This window comes from Vombatus ursinus, unplaced genomic scaffold (genome assembly GCF_900497805.2).
Source record: "Vombatus ursinus unplaced genomic scaffold, bare-nosed wombat genome assembly UNPS02014812.1, whole genome shotgun sequence".
Taxonomy (NCBI): Eukaryota; Metazoa; Chordata; class Mammalia; order Diprotodontia; family Vombatidae; genus Vombatus; species Vombatus ursinus.
The window spans coordinates 33,390,680-33,405,279 of NW_020954590.1; positions in this window are offsets into that span (position 1 = coordinate 33,390,680).

Sequence of the window (14,600 nt, forward strand, 5' to 3'; positions counted from 1 at the left end):
AACAAACAAACAAATAAATAAATGAAAAAACCACCACCAAGTTTGAGGTGAGCAGCAAGTTGCGGCACCTCCTCTCTCCCTCTTTATGCACCCCCCCATCACACACACACACACACACACACACACACACACACACACAGATGCGCACACATACAGAGCGGTGGTAGCATCAGCAGCTGCTGTGTGTGCCTCCTCTCCTGGCTTGGCTCAGCTCCGCTCTGCTCCCTCTCTCCTCTTTCCCCTCTCTCTCCCTTCTCCCTCTCCCCGCCGCCCTGACTGTCTTGTGCGTGTGCGTGTGTGCGTGTGTATGTGTGTGTGTGTGCTTGGCTTCAGCGTGAGGGGCACCTGCTCGTCTGGGCTGCACAGCAGAGGCTGCCTTGGCTGTGGCTCGCGCGAGCTGCCCCCGCTGCTGCTGCCGCTGTTACTGCCGCTGCCGCCGCCGCTCCCGGGGCTCCCGGCGCCAGCCTCCTCGCCGCTGCCGCCGCCGTGCGAGTGAGTTGGGATCGGTGGGGCTTCCCCCCTTCGCTGCCTTGCTCCTTCCCCGCCTGCCTGCGAGTCAGCCTGGCTCCGAGTCACGTGTCAGTGCCTGAGGCAGAGACTGAGAGGAAAAAAAAGCGCTTCATTCCTTCTTCCACCGCCATACTGTATTTTATACTAAATATCATTTTTATTCCAACATTTTACTCCCGCTCGGTGAGTACCTTCTCAGTGGCATTCTTGTCCTCTCTTTTTTTTGTCCTTTTTTTTTTTTGTTTTGGTTTTTTTTTTCTTTTTTTTTTTTCCACCTCTTTGATTATTGTTTAAATTGGGAAACCTGGAGGAGCATGGTTTTGAGCCTTTTCCTGAATACAAGTTTTTATAGCATGCGATGGTACTGTAGACAAGGCGCTGTGTCTGGGAGTCCGTGGCCACTGTGCCGCTGGGAGAGACTCCCAAGTCCAGCAAAATATGCAACTGGTTTTATGGAAAAGCAATGTGAAGTATGATGCCTATTTTTTCCATGTTAAAAAAGCATGTTTCTAACTCTTTTTGCATACTATTTTTCAGATGTTATTTTTGTATAGGTGGGATTTGCGAATGCATTTTACGGCAGTGTTTACAAGTTTGTGGTCTTGCAATACTGGTGCAAGCCACTGAGCACAAGACGTTAATTTTATTTTTGTTTCCTTTTTGAAGCCAATGACAACAAACCGTTTTTTCCCCCTTCCGTTTTTGATGTCCTTTTATAATGTGAAACTTTTCTTGCAGCCGGTTACTGGGATCATTTTTTAAGCAAAATACTTTTTCCCCCTTTAAATTAACTATGACTTTTGCACATTTGACTTTTTTATTTAAAAAAAACCGAGATAATTTTATGATAGATATCCCTATATCTATTTAATCCCTCCTTCCTCTTCCCCCCCCCCCATAAATTTTCAAATGATGGCAGTGGAAGGTTTTTCTGGAAAAAAAAATGAAGTGCGGTTTGGTTTCCTTGTCAACGGAAGATGAAGTGAACAACTGAGCATCTCCCAGTGCAGGTACTTCATCTCCTTGTAGGCGTTTCCACTGTTTGTAGTGACAATACTAGTCAAGGGAAAGAAATGTGTGTGTGTATATGTATGTGTGTTTCCACGCACATATAAGTATAGACTAAGCAAGCTTTCGAGAAAGCCCTTGTCTACAAGCCAGAGGAGGCAAAACTAAATTCTACTGCCTCCAGATCGTGTTGGATGTGCGAAAAATACAATCCCTTCCCCTCCTTCCATTGAGCCCAGGTCGTCTAGACTGCGTGTGGTTTCTGTGCTGTACAGGGCTGGTTGGAAAAAGAGGATTGCCAAGCTGGCGATGTAAGTTCTGTTTAGGGACACTTTTAGAGCAAAAAAGAATTCGAGCTGTGCATAAGAAATCAGACGTAGGGCTGCGCAGGGATGGCCCATCTGGGGAATACTGGAAATGGAGAGAAAGAGGTAGCAGCAGTCTTTCAGAGAGGGGCTGGCTTTTTGCCACACGAGGACCTGAAGCTTGAGATATTTTCCAGAACCTTAAGGTTGCTCTCCTCGTCCCAACCCCCATAACTCCTGCTTCTCCTTTTTTGCAATCGGTAAACAACGCACAAGGTCTTCCTCACCGTGCTTTGGCCTCTCCTAGAGCTTGGTTTCAGATTTTTTTTTTTTTTTGGTGCTTGTGTTTTGTTTTGATGATTATTAATGCTACTGTCTGCCAGGGGATGGGGAAGTAGTTACTTTCCATGACGGTCACCTAGAGTTCAATATTGAGGAATATTTTGTTACTTTGCATTAATGATACTTAACTGCTGAACAGTTCCAGGATAGTCCTTCATTTAAAGAGACAGCATTTAGATTCTCTGTCCCCCCCCCCCCCCCCGCCCAGGAGAATGTGGTATGGAAAGCTTTCTCCTGAGAGTTTGTTTGGAGGGTAATATATTTCAGGATTTTATAAAAGTTGAAGTCTTGAGTGTTGGATATATTCTATGAGGTTTATGCTTTCTTATGATGGTATTGCTCAACTTCTCCTATATAACATAATGCCACTTTCCAGAGATTTATTAGTTAGTCATAAAAGCCTTCTCTGCACTCAAAACTTAGAATCTCTGCTAGGGAGCCCTTTATCTTAAAGGAATTGAGGGGAGGAAGAGATATTCTACATTTTAAAAACCGAGGGGATAATTTTATGGGAATTCAGTTGCCTGATGCATTTTTTTCTGTGTATAGGTGAACATTTTTTTTTCTTAACTAAAAAGTTCTGATACAGATTCTGCAGTTTGGAATCATGCTTCTGATTAAATTGAAGGTGATATACATACAATCAGTAGAATCACAGATGTTTATTCCTCTGGTTAGATTTTCTTCTGGGATACCTGTACTATAGACTAACTTGACATTCAGCTGTGCTTTCAGAAGATAAAGCTTAATGATTTATGTAAAACAATGATGTTATATTTCATCTGTAATATGTTTGTGGAATTTTAAAATCCTGTACATACTTTTTATAATTTTCATAGTAAAGACTTCATCGATGCAACTGCCCCATTATTTTCTACAGATATTTAAAACATTTTAGAATATTCTGAAAGCTATTAGTCCAAATACACTTAGATGTTAAAGATTTTAGAAAAAAAGTCAAGCATTTTGAAAATTTAGCCTAGTTCTCATTTAAAACTAGTCCTTTTGCATTTAAAAGGAAGATATTTTATGCCTTGGATTGCCATATTTTAATATACTGAGGTACATAAGCATAAAAGAGCTCAGAATAAACATTATCAATTTAACCTTAATGTTTTCATCTTCTTTCTATACACATATATGGATATATGTACATATGTATAACAGAGAGAATTTGTTATTAAAATTCAATGTTTTGGAATGTCCAAATAATTGAAGATATGAAAAAACTACAATAGATCAATCACTCAGCTGTTTTGTTTTTATTAGTTACTTATGTTTCCTGAGATAATGCTTTTTAATTTACATTTTATTATTTTAGTTTAAATGGAGGTGGATAATGTGGTTATATGTAATAACACGTATTTGTAGTATGAGTGGACTTCAAGTCATCTCATTCTTGTTCTGAATGCTGGAAGTTATCAAAACTGATATCCACTGAGAGCAGTAGTTTATTCCAAGGTTGCAATAAAACACTAGCAATTCTAATGTTTCCAAGTGAGACTGTAACTATGAAGAAATAAATAGAAATTATTTTATTCTATTCATGTATTGCCAAAGTGGGTGGCTGTGTTTATGGCTGCAATATTTAAGACTGATTATCTTGAGACTTCAATCATGTTATATTTATCATGGTTTCATTATATGTGCATCCATGTAATATTCATGTCTGTCTCACCTGTTAGAAGATTTTAGTTCTAAATATTTCTTTCTACAGATTCGAATTAAAAAAAATTCTTTCCAATTTAGTAAACTAGGCAGTATTGATATTTTCATCTGTTTTATAAGTTTTCTGGTCTTTTGATCTTGTAAACTGAAACACTTGAATTAGCACCACCTACTGGTTACTAGTAGAAGCATTTATCCATTTAGCAAAATTATCCCATTTTGATCAAATCACTAGATTCCTATGTATTTTCTTATAAGGGAAATAGTTATTTTAACATAATAAATTAAAATGGCCATTACTGAAGCCAGTGACCATTTTGGTAAATATTAGTGATGTCTTTTGATATTTTTCACTGTATCTCAATGATAGTAAAAAGCTGACGACAGCTTCAAAACCCTATATTGTTTTTCAGTGTTCTGTAATCACAAATATAAAGATCTTTAAAATATATAAGAAAAGTAATTGAATTTTTAAAATTCTCTTCTGGTTTTTGGGAAATCATGTAGACAGATATTCCCAGTAAGAGAGAAGATACGTTAAACTATTCCTTACTTTTCTTAAAGTATTTTATAAATTAAACATCCCACTCCCTTTATTGGGGAGAATATAAAACATTTTTGAATATGTTCTATTTTATTTTCACATCAAAGTCAGAAGTGCCTTATTTAGAAATATTGTTTTTTTTTATTTATCACCTGTTCACAGTTTATAAGTTGCTGTTGAGACTGTGTCACTTAGTATCTTCACTAAGGAAAAAAAAAATTAAACTTTAATAAGGAGATGTACACACTTAAACATACACATATGCTGGTAATTTTATGTAATTTAGGAAATATCTTGTCCTTTAAGAAAGCTAAGTTATTTTAGTTATCCACAGAAGACTAGTGGTAGAAGGAGCTACTGCATTAAGATAATTAAATCCTTCAATTAAAATAGTTTTAAATGAGATAAGTGGAAAATACACCCTTCTTAAGATAGATTCATTTCCTAAGAATTCTAAATCCAATGGATTAGAATTAAAGTTACTGTAAATCCCAAAGTTAAAATTTTTACTATTGATTTAATGCTATTTCAGTTATAGCTTATTAAGCTAAATTATTAATTTACTAATGCATCTATAATCAGTGTTCCAAGAGTTTATGATGAAATCAAGCACCATCAATCCCAAAGTCCATTCTCTTGAAAACTGTCTACTTGAAAGATTACATAAAATCATCCAGAGGAGAGAAAAAATGATAAATAGAAGTATGTATAGAAAGATTTTTACATATGTAATGATAGCCATCTCTGGGGGGAAGGGGAAAAAAAGAAAGTTACATAATAACTTCATTATATATTTAAAAGAACTAGCAAGTTATACAAAATAGATTTAAAGTTTCACATGTAATCATCTTTTTTTATTCTACTATGTTATGGAAATGCTTGTTTTATTTCATAAAATAAAATTTAAAAAAAGAAAGATTGCAGAAAAGGATGGTCATACTTTGTTTATTGTTTAGTGACTATGAAAGTACCTAATTAGTTAGTATATCAAATAAACTTGCATATTGACCATTGTATAGAAACCATCACATCAGAATTAGGAGAGAAAAGAAGTGTGTATTTATAATTGTTTCTATAATAAAAATAATATTTAAAGTAGTTTTCGATTGCTTGGTACTTCATTTTTTTCTCTACTTTTTCATTCTTGAAACCTTTATTAAGTCTGGAAATCTTTACCAACAAAACAAATGCAATTATATCTTTACTTCTAAAATTTATGCCATTACTTCTTCTGATACTTTTTAAAAAATACTTTCAGGATTGCAGCATTAAAATATTTAATTATTTCTCCTTAATTTGTTGAGTTTTTCCATGTAATAATATAGTGTGGCTCTTATTTTTAATTTTTAAATTTTCATTTAAAATTTTTTTGGTGGGGGGCGTATTTAATTTGGGGTCAATTTTTTCAAAAATGCATAAATTTGAATTTTGGTTCGCTCCTTATTCCAGAAATCTTTTCAAAATCAAATTCTTTGATTCATTTAATCACTGTTTAGCAATTATAAAAGACAAAGTTGCATTTTAAATTAGTTGTCAAGTTTGAAATCAGACGGACGATTAATTTGTCATGCTAAAATTTGCCCCTGTAAAGTAAAAGAAAACCAATTAATGAGATAGTTGTAACTATCCTAAAGTTAGCATCATATTATTTTTAAATAATTCTTAAAAGATTGTTCTAAGAAATCTTTGAGAAAAAATTATAGAACTGTAAGAAACAAATAATAAAATTGATCAATACATATATATTATCTATCTGTGACTTCAGTTGGTTTTCATTTGTATCCTGACAAAAGCTTTTGTGTTTTGGTAGTCCTTTTACTTTAGACTTTAGAAATAATAATGATAAGAACAACAACAATACATCTTCTAAATATTTGTAGTGTCTAATATTGTATTTGACTTTAAGGTTTATCAAGTACTTTACATTGCATTATCAGTGTTATTCTTCTCCTTGTTTTGCAAATGAAGAAATTGAGCACAGTTGGTCATAGAACTTGTGCCAGACTTATCCTCATCCCAGGAACTGGACAGTTGTCATTCTCCATTGAGGGATAATATAGATGGATAAATAGATAGACAGACAGACAGATAGATAGATGATAGATTGTATATGTGTATATATTAAAATATGCATGCATGCATGCATATGTATACACATGTGCATGTATGTCTGTCTATCTCCCTACTTGTCTCCTCTGAGGGGAAAAGGAAAAGCTGGTGGTGATGCTCATCTCAAAGTATTCTTGTACACCTGGTCCATTCTCTAAGTATTACTATGAAACTCAAGTTCAAAAATGGCTGTCTTGACCAGGATCACAATCTTAAATGTGAAGTGTGATAAATATTTTCCTAACTCTAGGAAATTGAAATTTTTTGCAAAACTGTGCTAATATAAGGTAAAAGCAAAGGTTTGATCTTTGCTAATTTGATTTGGTTATTATCATATGGAATTTTGAAGGCCACATATTGTGATTTTAAATTCTGCCATCCCTGGGCAGGTAGAGAATTGTCTTAAAGGCATAATTTCCACTATTGTGAGATATGGATAACTTGTCATTCAGGAAAGTGATACATCAACTGAATTTCTGGGCCTTTTCAATATAGGGAAAGGACTGTGCCATAGTCAGTATTCAGAATAGATGCTTATCCTGCATAGACACCTAGGAATTACATAAATAAGGAAGAGACATTTATGCATTTGTCGGTTCGTAGCTTAAACATTTATAGAATGCAACATGTTGAAATTTAAATTTACTTCATAATTACATGCATTGTGTATCTTGAATATGTTATTTTTTCTAAATTTTATCAACAACAACAATAATTTGAGATTTGGGGAAACTATATGTTTTAATGAACGTATAGTAAACAATAAAAAGCAAGAAATTTTGGAGTCAATTTGAACTTCAGTACTAAGGCCGAAAATTAAAAAAAAAAAACCTGGTTCTCATTGAAAAGAAATTCCATTTAGCAAAGACTGAAGAAATATTAAAGATGGTGGGAACAGTTAATGTTTAAAATGCCCCTTGTGTTTACATGTTTACATCTTCCATACATGTACTATTTTATATATATGTATGTATAATGTATGTTTGTACTTAATGAATGCATAATTTAAAATAGCTATTTTTGTAGATATACTTTTGTGTTGATGATGGTTAAAAAAAAGTAAAATGTGATTCTAGTTTGTGAACAATTGAAACATAACATGAACATGACTAGACCTCCTAAGGAGAAGTAAGAAACTACGGAGCATCTCAGTTCCCTTTGGTAGTAACAGGTGTTATTAGCAGGAGTCTGATAGTCTTCTCAGGTCTAAAGGTCTGTATAGGCACAGATCTCTGGACTATAGTGATTGTAGCTATGGGATACGTATCTAGTTTCCATTTTGCCCCTAAAAAATTTTGTCAATGAGGCAAGTCACTTAATTTCTCTGAGACTTATTTTCTTTTTTTTGTTGAAGGCCTTTAACTACACGAACTCTAAGTTCCCATACTCCTCTAAAATTATAAATTGAAGGGCAGTGAGGGAGCATGATGGATAGAGCACTGTGCCTGGAGTCAGGAGGACCTGAGTTCAAATCTGGCCTCAGATACTTGTTAGCTGTGCGACCTTTGGCAAGTTACTTAACTCCAGTTGCCTCAACAACAACAACAACAAAAGGAACAAAATAAAATTATAAATATAATTCCATAGTGAAACTAACTGGAGTCTAGAAATAGATCAATCAGCCAGTGTTTACCAGATACCTAGAACTTTGCTAGGCACTGTGGATAACATAAATGAAGTGCTTGCCTTTTAGGACTTGGGACTCTGCCTTCTGCATAGGGAAAAATTAAGATACAACTCTTTCACTATATAAGGTATCTATAAATGTAGGTGTTGCTCCTTTCTGCCAACATTCACATTGCTTCAGAACTTCAGCATGATTTCTTTTTATGTGTACTTGAAGTGTGAAGTTATTCAAGCTCATTTTCAATAGTTTGTCCTTTAACAGAATCACACATTATTAACTTTGTTAACTTCTTAAGGATGCTGCTTTATAGAATTACAAAATAGTATCCATGTAAGTGGGAAAAGTGAAAATATTTAATTTAGAAAAGACTTTAAAGAAGAGAATGGCTACAGAACATTTTGCTCAACTTTAGTCATGATGGTATCAGTTGCAAATAAGCGGTACAATGATGATCTTAGCATTATTTTTGTCATAATGATGATTATTTTCTTTTTTAAATAAACTCCCTTGTGGGTTCATAGAAGATATGAAGTTGTTCTATAACCCTAAATATTTCTGTTAATTTTTCCAAATGATTATAGATTAAAGCATAATATAAATTGTATGTGTTCCTATGTATAAAATGGAAAATATATAGCAAATGGGATAAATAATTATTGGACTTGTGTGTCTTTAGTAATGTATATAAAATGTTTTCCAGAAAAGTTTGATTAAATATGTTTGGAAATATTTATCTTTATACATAAAAACCTTTCCAATTTTATGTTTATGTACACATTATATTAGTCTGAACTTGAGATTTGATTAGTGTAGGAAATTTCTAGTGAGAACTTACTCCAGGGATGCATATCAGTCACTGACTGTACCTTAGAGTTTTGAAGATTTACAAGGGAGCAGGGAGTGGTACTCAGAGGTTAGTTGACTTTCCCATAGTCACAACAGGAATGAATATGTGTCTGAGACAGGGCTTAAATCCATTTATTCTTGACATTAGGTCCAGTCAGCTAGCCATTATGCTATGCAGTCTTCAATTAATTATATCCAATTATATCATGAGAATGCAAGGAAGTATTATTAGAAACATTTCAAGAGCATAGAACTGAACCTGGAGTTGGAAATCTAGATGTGCTTGAGAATACAGACAACTAACTCATACTCTGCAAACCACATTGGGATACAATTACTGATGCATTGAAAAATGGTCAGCATTGGTGATTGCCCAGTGTAGATTAGTTCTTTCTGGGACATTAAGTGGTTGAGCTCCTTGAATGATATACTGCCACTTCCGTTAACGGTCCTGTATAACAATGTCCATTGTGACACGTGTGAATTTGATGTGTTGTTTGAGCTCAAGCATAGTGAAATGAAGCATGTGTTGATTTTTTTCTTTGTGGCAATTTAATGTGGCATTTAATTTATTTTAATGTATTCGTTAAGTACACTGAATATATAGACTCAGTTCCATAAAGGATTACAGAGTCCTGTGGCTGTGCAAATGCAGCATTTTACCCTGTGCATATACTTGGCATGCTTTTTCTCTGGCAGAATTTTAAAGTTGTAATTTTAAAGTTAAAGATATGTAGTAGAGTGTATAGGTTTTGCCAGGGAGGAAAAATAGAACAGAATAATGGAAATCAGTGCAGAGCAATGTAAGTCAGTTCTAGAATCAAGATGTATTACTCATTTTCAGAAGAAAGGTATTATATATGCATACATATATACATGTATACACACATATAAACATATATATGTGTACACACACTGTATCTTTTTGTAGATGGATTGAACAAAAGATGAGGCATTTAAAGAGTGAAGGAGGGGATGCATAATTATTTATTTTTTAAAATTATTTCTGCAACCATAGATTATGGAAATGAATTCAACAACAAGTACTTAAACTCACTCTCACATTTGTTGTCATCATAACAGCTGTCGTTGTGTTCTTCATTGCTAATGGTGATTTCAGTTAGAGGAATCTTGGAAACAGTATCATGAATTCCAGTTTAGGAGAGGGTTCCAATTTTCCTTCTCTCATTCATTTGTTAATTACTCATAATAATTAGTCATAAAGGAAATAGACCTAGGTTGTTGAGCTTGTGTCTTGGAAAGAGACAAAGTTTAGGTAAGACAAGACTGCCACCACAGAAGCTATGTTCTTGGAAGGGGACAAAGCAACAACACAAAATAGGATTACCTTCCAGGTACACTAGAGAGATAAGAAACAAAGTGGTATGAATTCTCCTTAAGTTTGATTTATATGGAGACTGGTAAAATTCTACAAAATCATTACATTTTACATCATTGAAGGATCCTGTAGAAGTAAATGTTGCAAATATGCAACGTCTTTCCTCACCTCTATACATTTTATTCTTTTGTGTATAGTATATTTTACACCTGTAGAATGTCTTTCAGGAATTATAAATAAATTTCCATTGTTATTGGCTTTTTGTCTCAGCTCTTCATTGCTTATTGCCTCTCTAGGGATGAACATATTTGACTGATGAAAGTGATGATTTCCTCTTTAAAGTTATTTTCATCCTCAGTATAACTATTCATACAATTGGAATGGTAAGATTTTGGGAATGAGATATGGCATGAGTATCTCGCCAACTTATTTTCTAAAGACAATGATATTATAGCACTTAGAAAAACATTATATAAGCATTTTTTTTACCTTGCTTTCCCATTCTTCTTCTCCACCCCTATTAAACAATTAAAACAATTATAACAAGCAACCTGTCTTCTGAAACAAACAAATAAAACCCTGAATGACAATATGTCCTAGTTGGAAGCTTTAGTTTCTGCTATGAGGTATCATAGTGAGGACAAATTGGTATTACTTATGCAGTAGAGATCATAGAAAGCCAAATATCCATTGATAACTATATAAGTTAATTCACTTAGTTACATAGTCTTACAGTAGTCGCTGTATTTTGTACATTCTAGGTATATTCTTCCAGCTGGGAGCCAGTAGCTCTATTTACTTTAAAATATTTGATTAATTGCATAAAACTGAAATAAGTCCTTGGAGAAGATACTGTAATACCAGAGTTGTTCACAACTGCCCTGAGTGGTTAGCCCCAGTTACTGAAGAAGTATTTCCCTAAATTAACTCTACCATGATGGTTCCCTGAGGATGCACATTGTGAATTACCTCATCACTAAAAAGAAAAATTATTTATTATGCCCAAATTACAGACTGATAAGCTTGTTGAACATCCCTTCAAAACTATGGCAGTATGCTCAACAAATTTCAGGAAAGGACTTTATAAAATACCATCACATATAAGGAGCATGTAGTCATAATTTTTTCATTACTGATTACTGTGATGTTTTTTTAAATTTATTTTTATTTTTTAACATTCACTTCCACAAGATTTTGAGTTCCAAATTTTTTCCACATCTCATCCCTCCCCCCACCCCAAGATGGCATTCATTCTGTATGCCCCTTCCCCTAATCTGCCCTCCCTTCTATCTCACCCCCCGCTTCTCTTATCCCCTTCCCCTTCTGTTTTCCTGAAGAGCAGGATAGAAGTCTATACCCCATTTCCTGTATTTCTTATTGCCAAGTTGCGTGTGAAAACAATTTTTTAACATGTGTTTTTAAAACGTTGAGTTACAAATTTTCTCCCTTCCTCCCTTCCCACCCACCGTCATTGAAAAGGCAAGCAACTCGATACAGGTTATACATGTATAGTCATGCAAAACACTTCGATAGTAGTCATGTTGTGAAAAACTAAGTATATTTCCCTTCATCCTATCCCACCCCCCATTTATTCTATTCTCTCTTTTGACCCTGTCCCTCCTCAGAAGTGTTTGCTTCTGATTACCCCCTCCCCAATCTGCCTTCTCCTCTATCATCTCCCTGCTCTCTTGTCCCCTTCCCCTCCTATTTTCCTGTAGGGCAAGATAGATTTCCATGCTCAATTGAGTGTGTATGTTATTTCTTCCTTAAGCCAAATCAGATGAGAATAAGATTCACTCATTCCCTCTCACTTTCCTCTACTTCCCTTCCACTGTAGAATCCTTTTCTTGTCTTTTTCATGTGAGATAATTTACCCCATTCTACCTCTCTCTTTCTCCTCCCAGTATAATCCTCTCTCACCCCTTAATTTTATTCTCCAGATATCACCCCTTCATATTCAACTCACCCTGTGCCCTCATAATCTATCTATCTATCTATCTATACATACATACATATAATTTTTTCCCTCCGACTACCTAATACTGACAAAGTTCTCATGAGTTACAAATATCATGTTTCCATGCAGGAATGTAAAGAGTTCAACCTTAATAAGTCACTTATGATTTCTCTTTCCTGTTTACCTCTTCATGTTTTACTTGTATTTGAAAGTCAAATTTTCTATTCAGCTCTGGTCTTTTCATCAAGAATCCTTGAAAGTCCCCTATTTCACTGAATGACCATTTTTCCCCTGAAGGATTATGCTCAGTTTTGCTGGGTAGGTGATTCTTGGTTGTAATCCTATCTCCTTTGCCCTCTGGAATATTATATTCCAAGCCCTCCAGTCCCTTAATGTAGAAGCTGCTAAATCTTGTGTTATCCTAATTGTGTTTCCACAATACTTGAATTGTTTCTTTCTGACTGCTTGCAATATTTTCTCCTTGATCTGGGAACTCTGGAATTTGGCTACAGTATTCCTAGGAGTTTTCCTTTGGGGATCTTTTTCAGGAAGTGATCAGTGGATTCTTTTCATTTCTATTTTGCTCTCTGGTTCTACAATATCAGAGCAGTTGTCCTTGATCATTTCTTAAAAGATGAGGTCTAGGCTCTTCTCGTAATCATGGCTTTCAGATAGTCCAATAATTTTTAAATTCTCTCTCCTGGATCTATTTTCCAGGTCAGTTATTTTTCCAGTGAGATATTTCACATTGTTTTCTATTTTTTCATTCTTTTGGATTTGATTTACAGTGTCTTGATTTCTCATAAAGTCACTAGCTTCCAATTGCTCCATTCTAATTTTTTTTAAGGCAATTGGGGTTAAGTGACTTGCCCAGGGTCACACAGCCAGTGTCAAGTGTTTGTTCTGAGGCCAGATTTGAACTCAGGTCCTTCTGACTTCAGGGCTGGTGCTATATCCACTGTACCACCTAGCTGCCCCCCGCCATTCTAATTTTTAAAGGAGTATCTTCTTCAGTAAGCTTTTGGACTGCCTTTTCCATTTGGCCAATTTTGCTTTTTAAGGCATTCTTCTCCTCATTGGCTTTTTGGACCTCTTTTGCCATTTGAGTTAGGCTATTTTTAAGATATTATTTTCTTCAGTATTTTTTTTTGGTCTCCTTTAGCAAGCTGTCGACTTGTTTTTCATGATTTTCTTGCATCACTCTCAGTTTTTCCTCTGCTTCTCTTACTTACTTCTCAAAATCATTTTTGAGCTCTTCCATGGCCTGAGACCAATTCATATTTTTCTTGGAGGCTTTGGATATAGGAACTTTGACTTTGTTGTCTTCTTCTGGCTGTATGTTTTGATCTTCTTTGTCAACAAAGTAAGATTCTACGGTCTTACTCTTTTTGCACTGCTTGCCCATGATCTCAGCCAATTACTTGATACTCTTTGTTAAGGTAGGAGTCTGCTTCCAGTGTGGAGAATGTACTGTCAAAAAATGAAGGAACAGCTGAGGGGAACTACTATTTTAGTCCTAGATGTACTACATGGAAGAACTAATTGCTGAATATTGAACTCTGGGAGGAAGTGACTTTACTATATTTGATTTCTTGATCAATAAGGAGATGATTAGTGGTGATGATTTGAGGTACTCCGTAGATTTCTTTTGTAGAATAAGTTCCAGAGATAAGAAAAAAGGTATGTAGAAATGTGAAGACTATAATTCTTTTAGGGCAAGTAGCCTCAAAAATGATAGGTTGCTCTCAAGAAGGAGGTACTGATGATAAACACAGTACATTCTGATGAGGAAGAAAAAAGTATAACTGTCTAAAGGATACTATTGAAATTGAAAAAGGAATTTATTGTTCAACTCAGTTTTTTAAAAGACATGAAGTGAAGATAGACACAAAGTTAGGTAACAGAATGAAGACGAACAAGTTGTAAATTCTTAAAAGCATAATGCCAAGCATGCTAAAGCCCAGAGTGAATTTAGGTTAACTATGAATGCTAAGAACAGCATTTTTAAAAACCTAGCTGGAAACAAGAGAAAGAGCCAAGAAGGAATAGGAACTAGTGTTGAATGTGTATGAGATGATTACAATGGATGATGAAAAGGAGGCAAAGTTTCTCAATTTTTATTTTGTGTTGTGTTTACCCAAACAAATGATCTTTAGGCCACAGGGGTGGGGAACCTGTGGCCTTGAGGGCACATGTAACTTTCTAGGTCCTCAAGTGTTGCCCTTTGACTGAATACAAACTTCACAGAACAAATCCGTTTAATAAAAGGATTTCATCTGTAAAACCTGGACTCTGTCAGAAGGCTGCACCCAAGGGCCTAGAATGCCACATGGATTTCAGAAGGG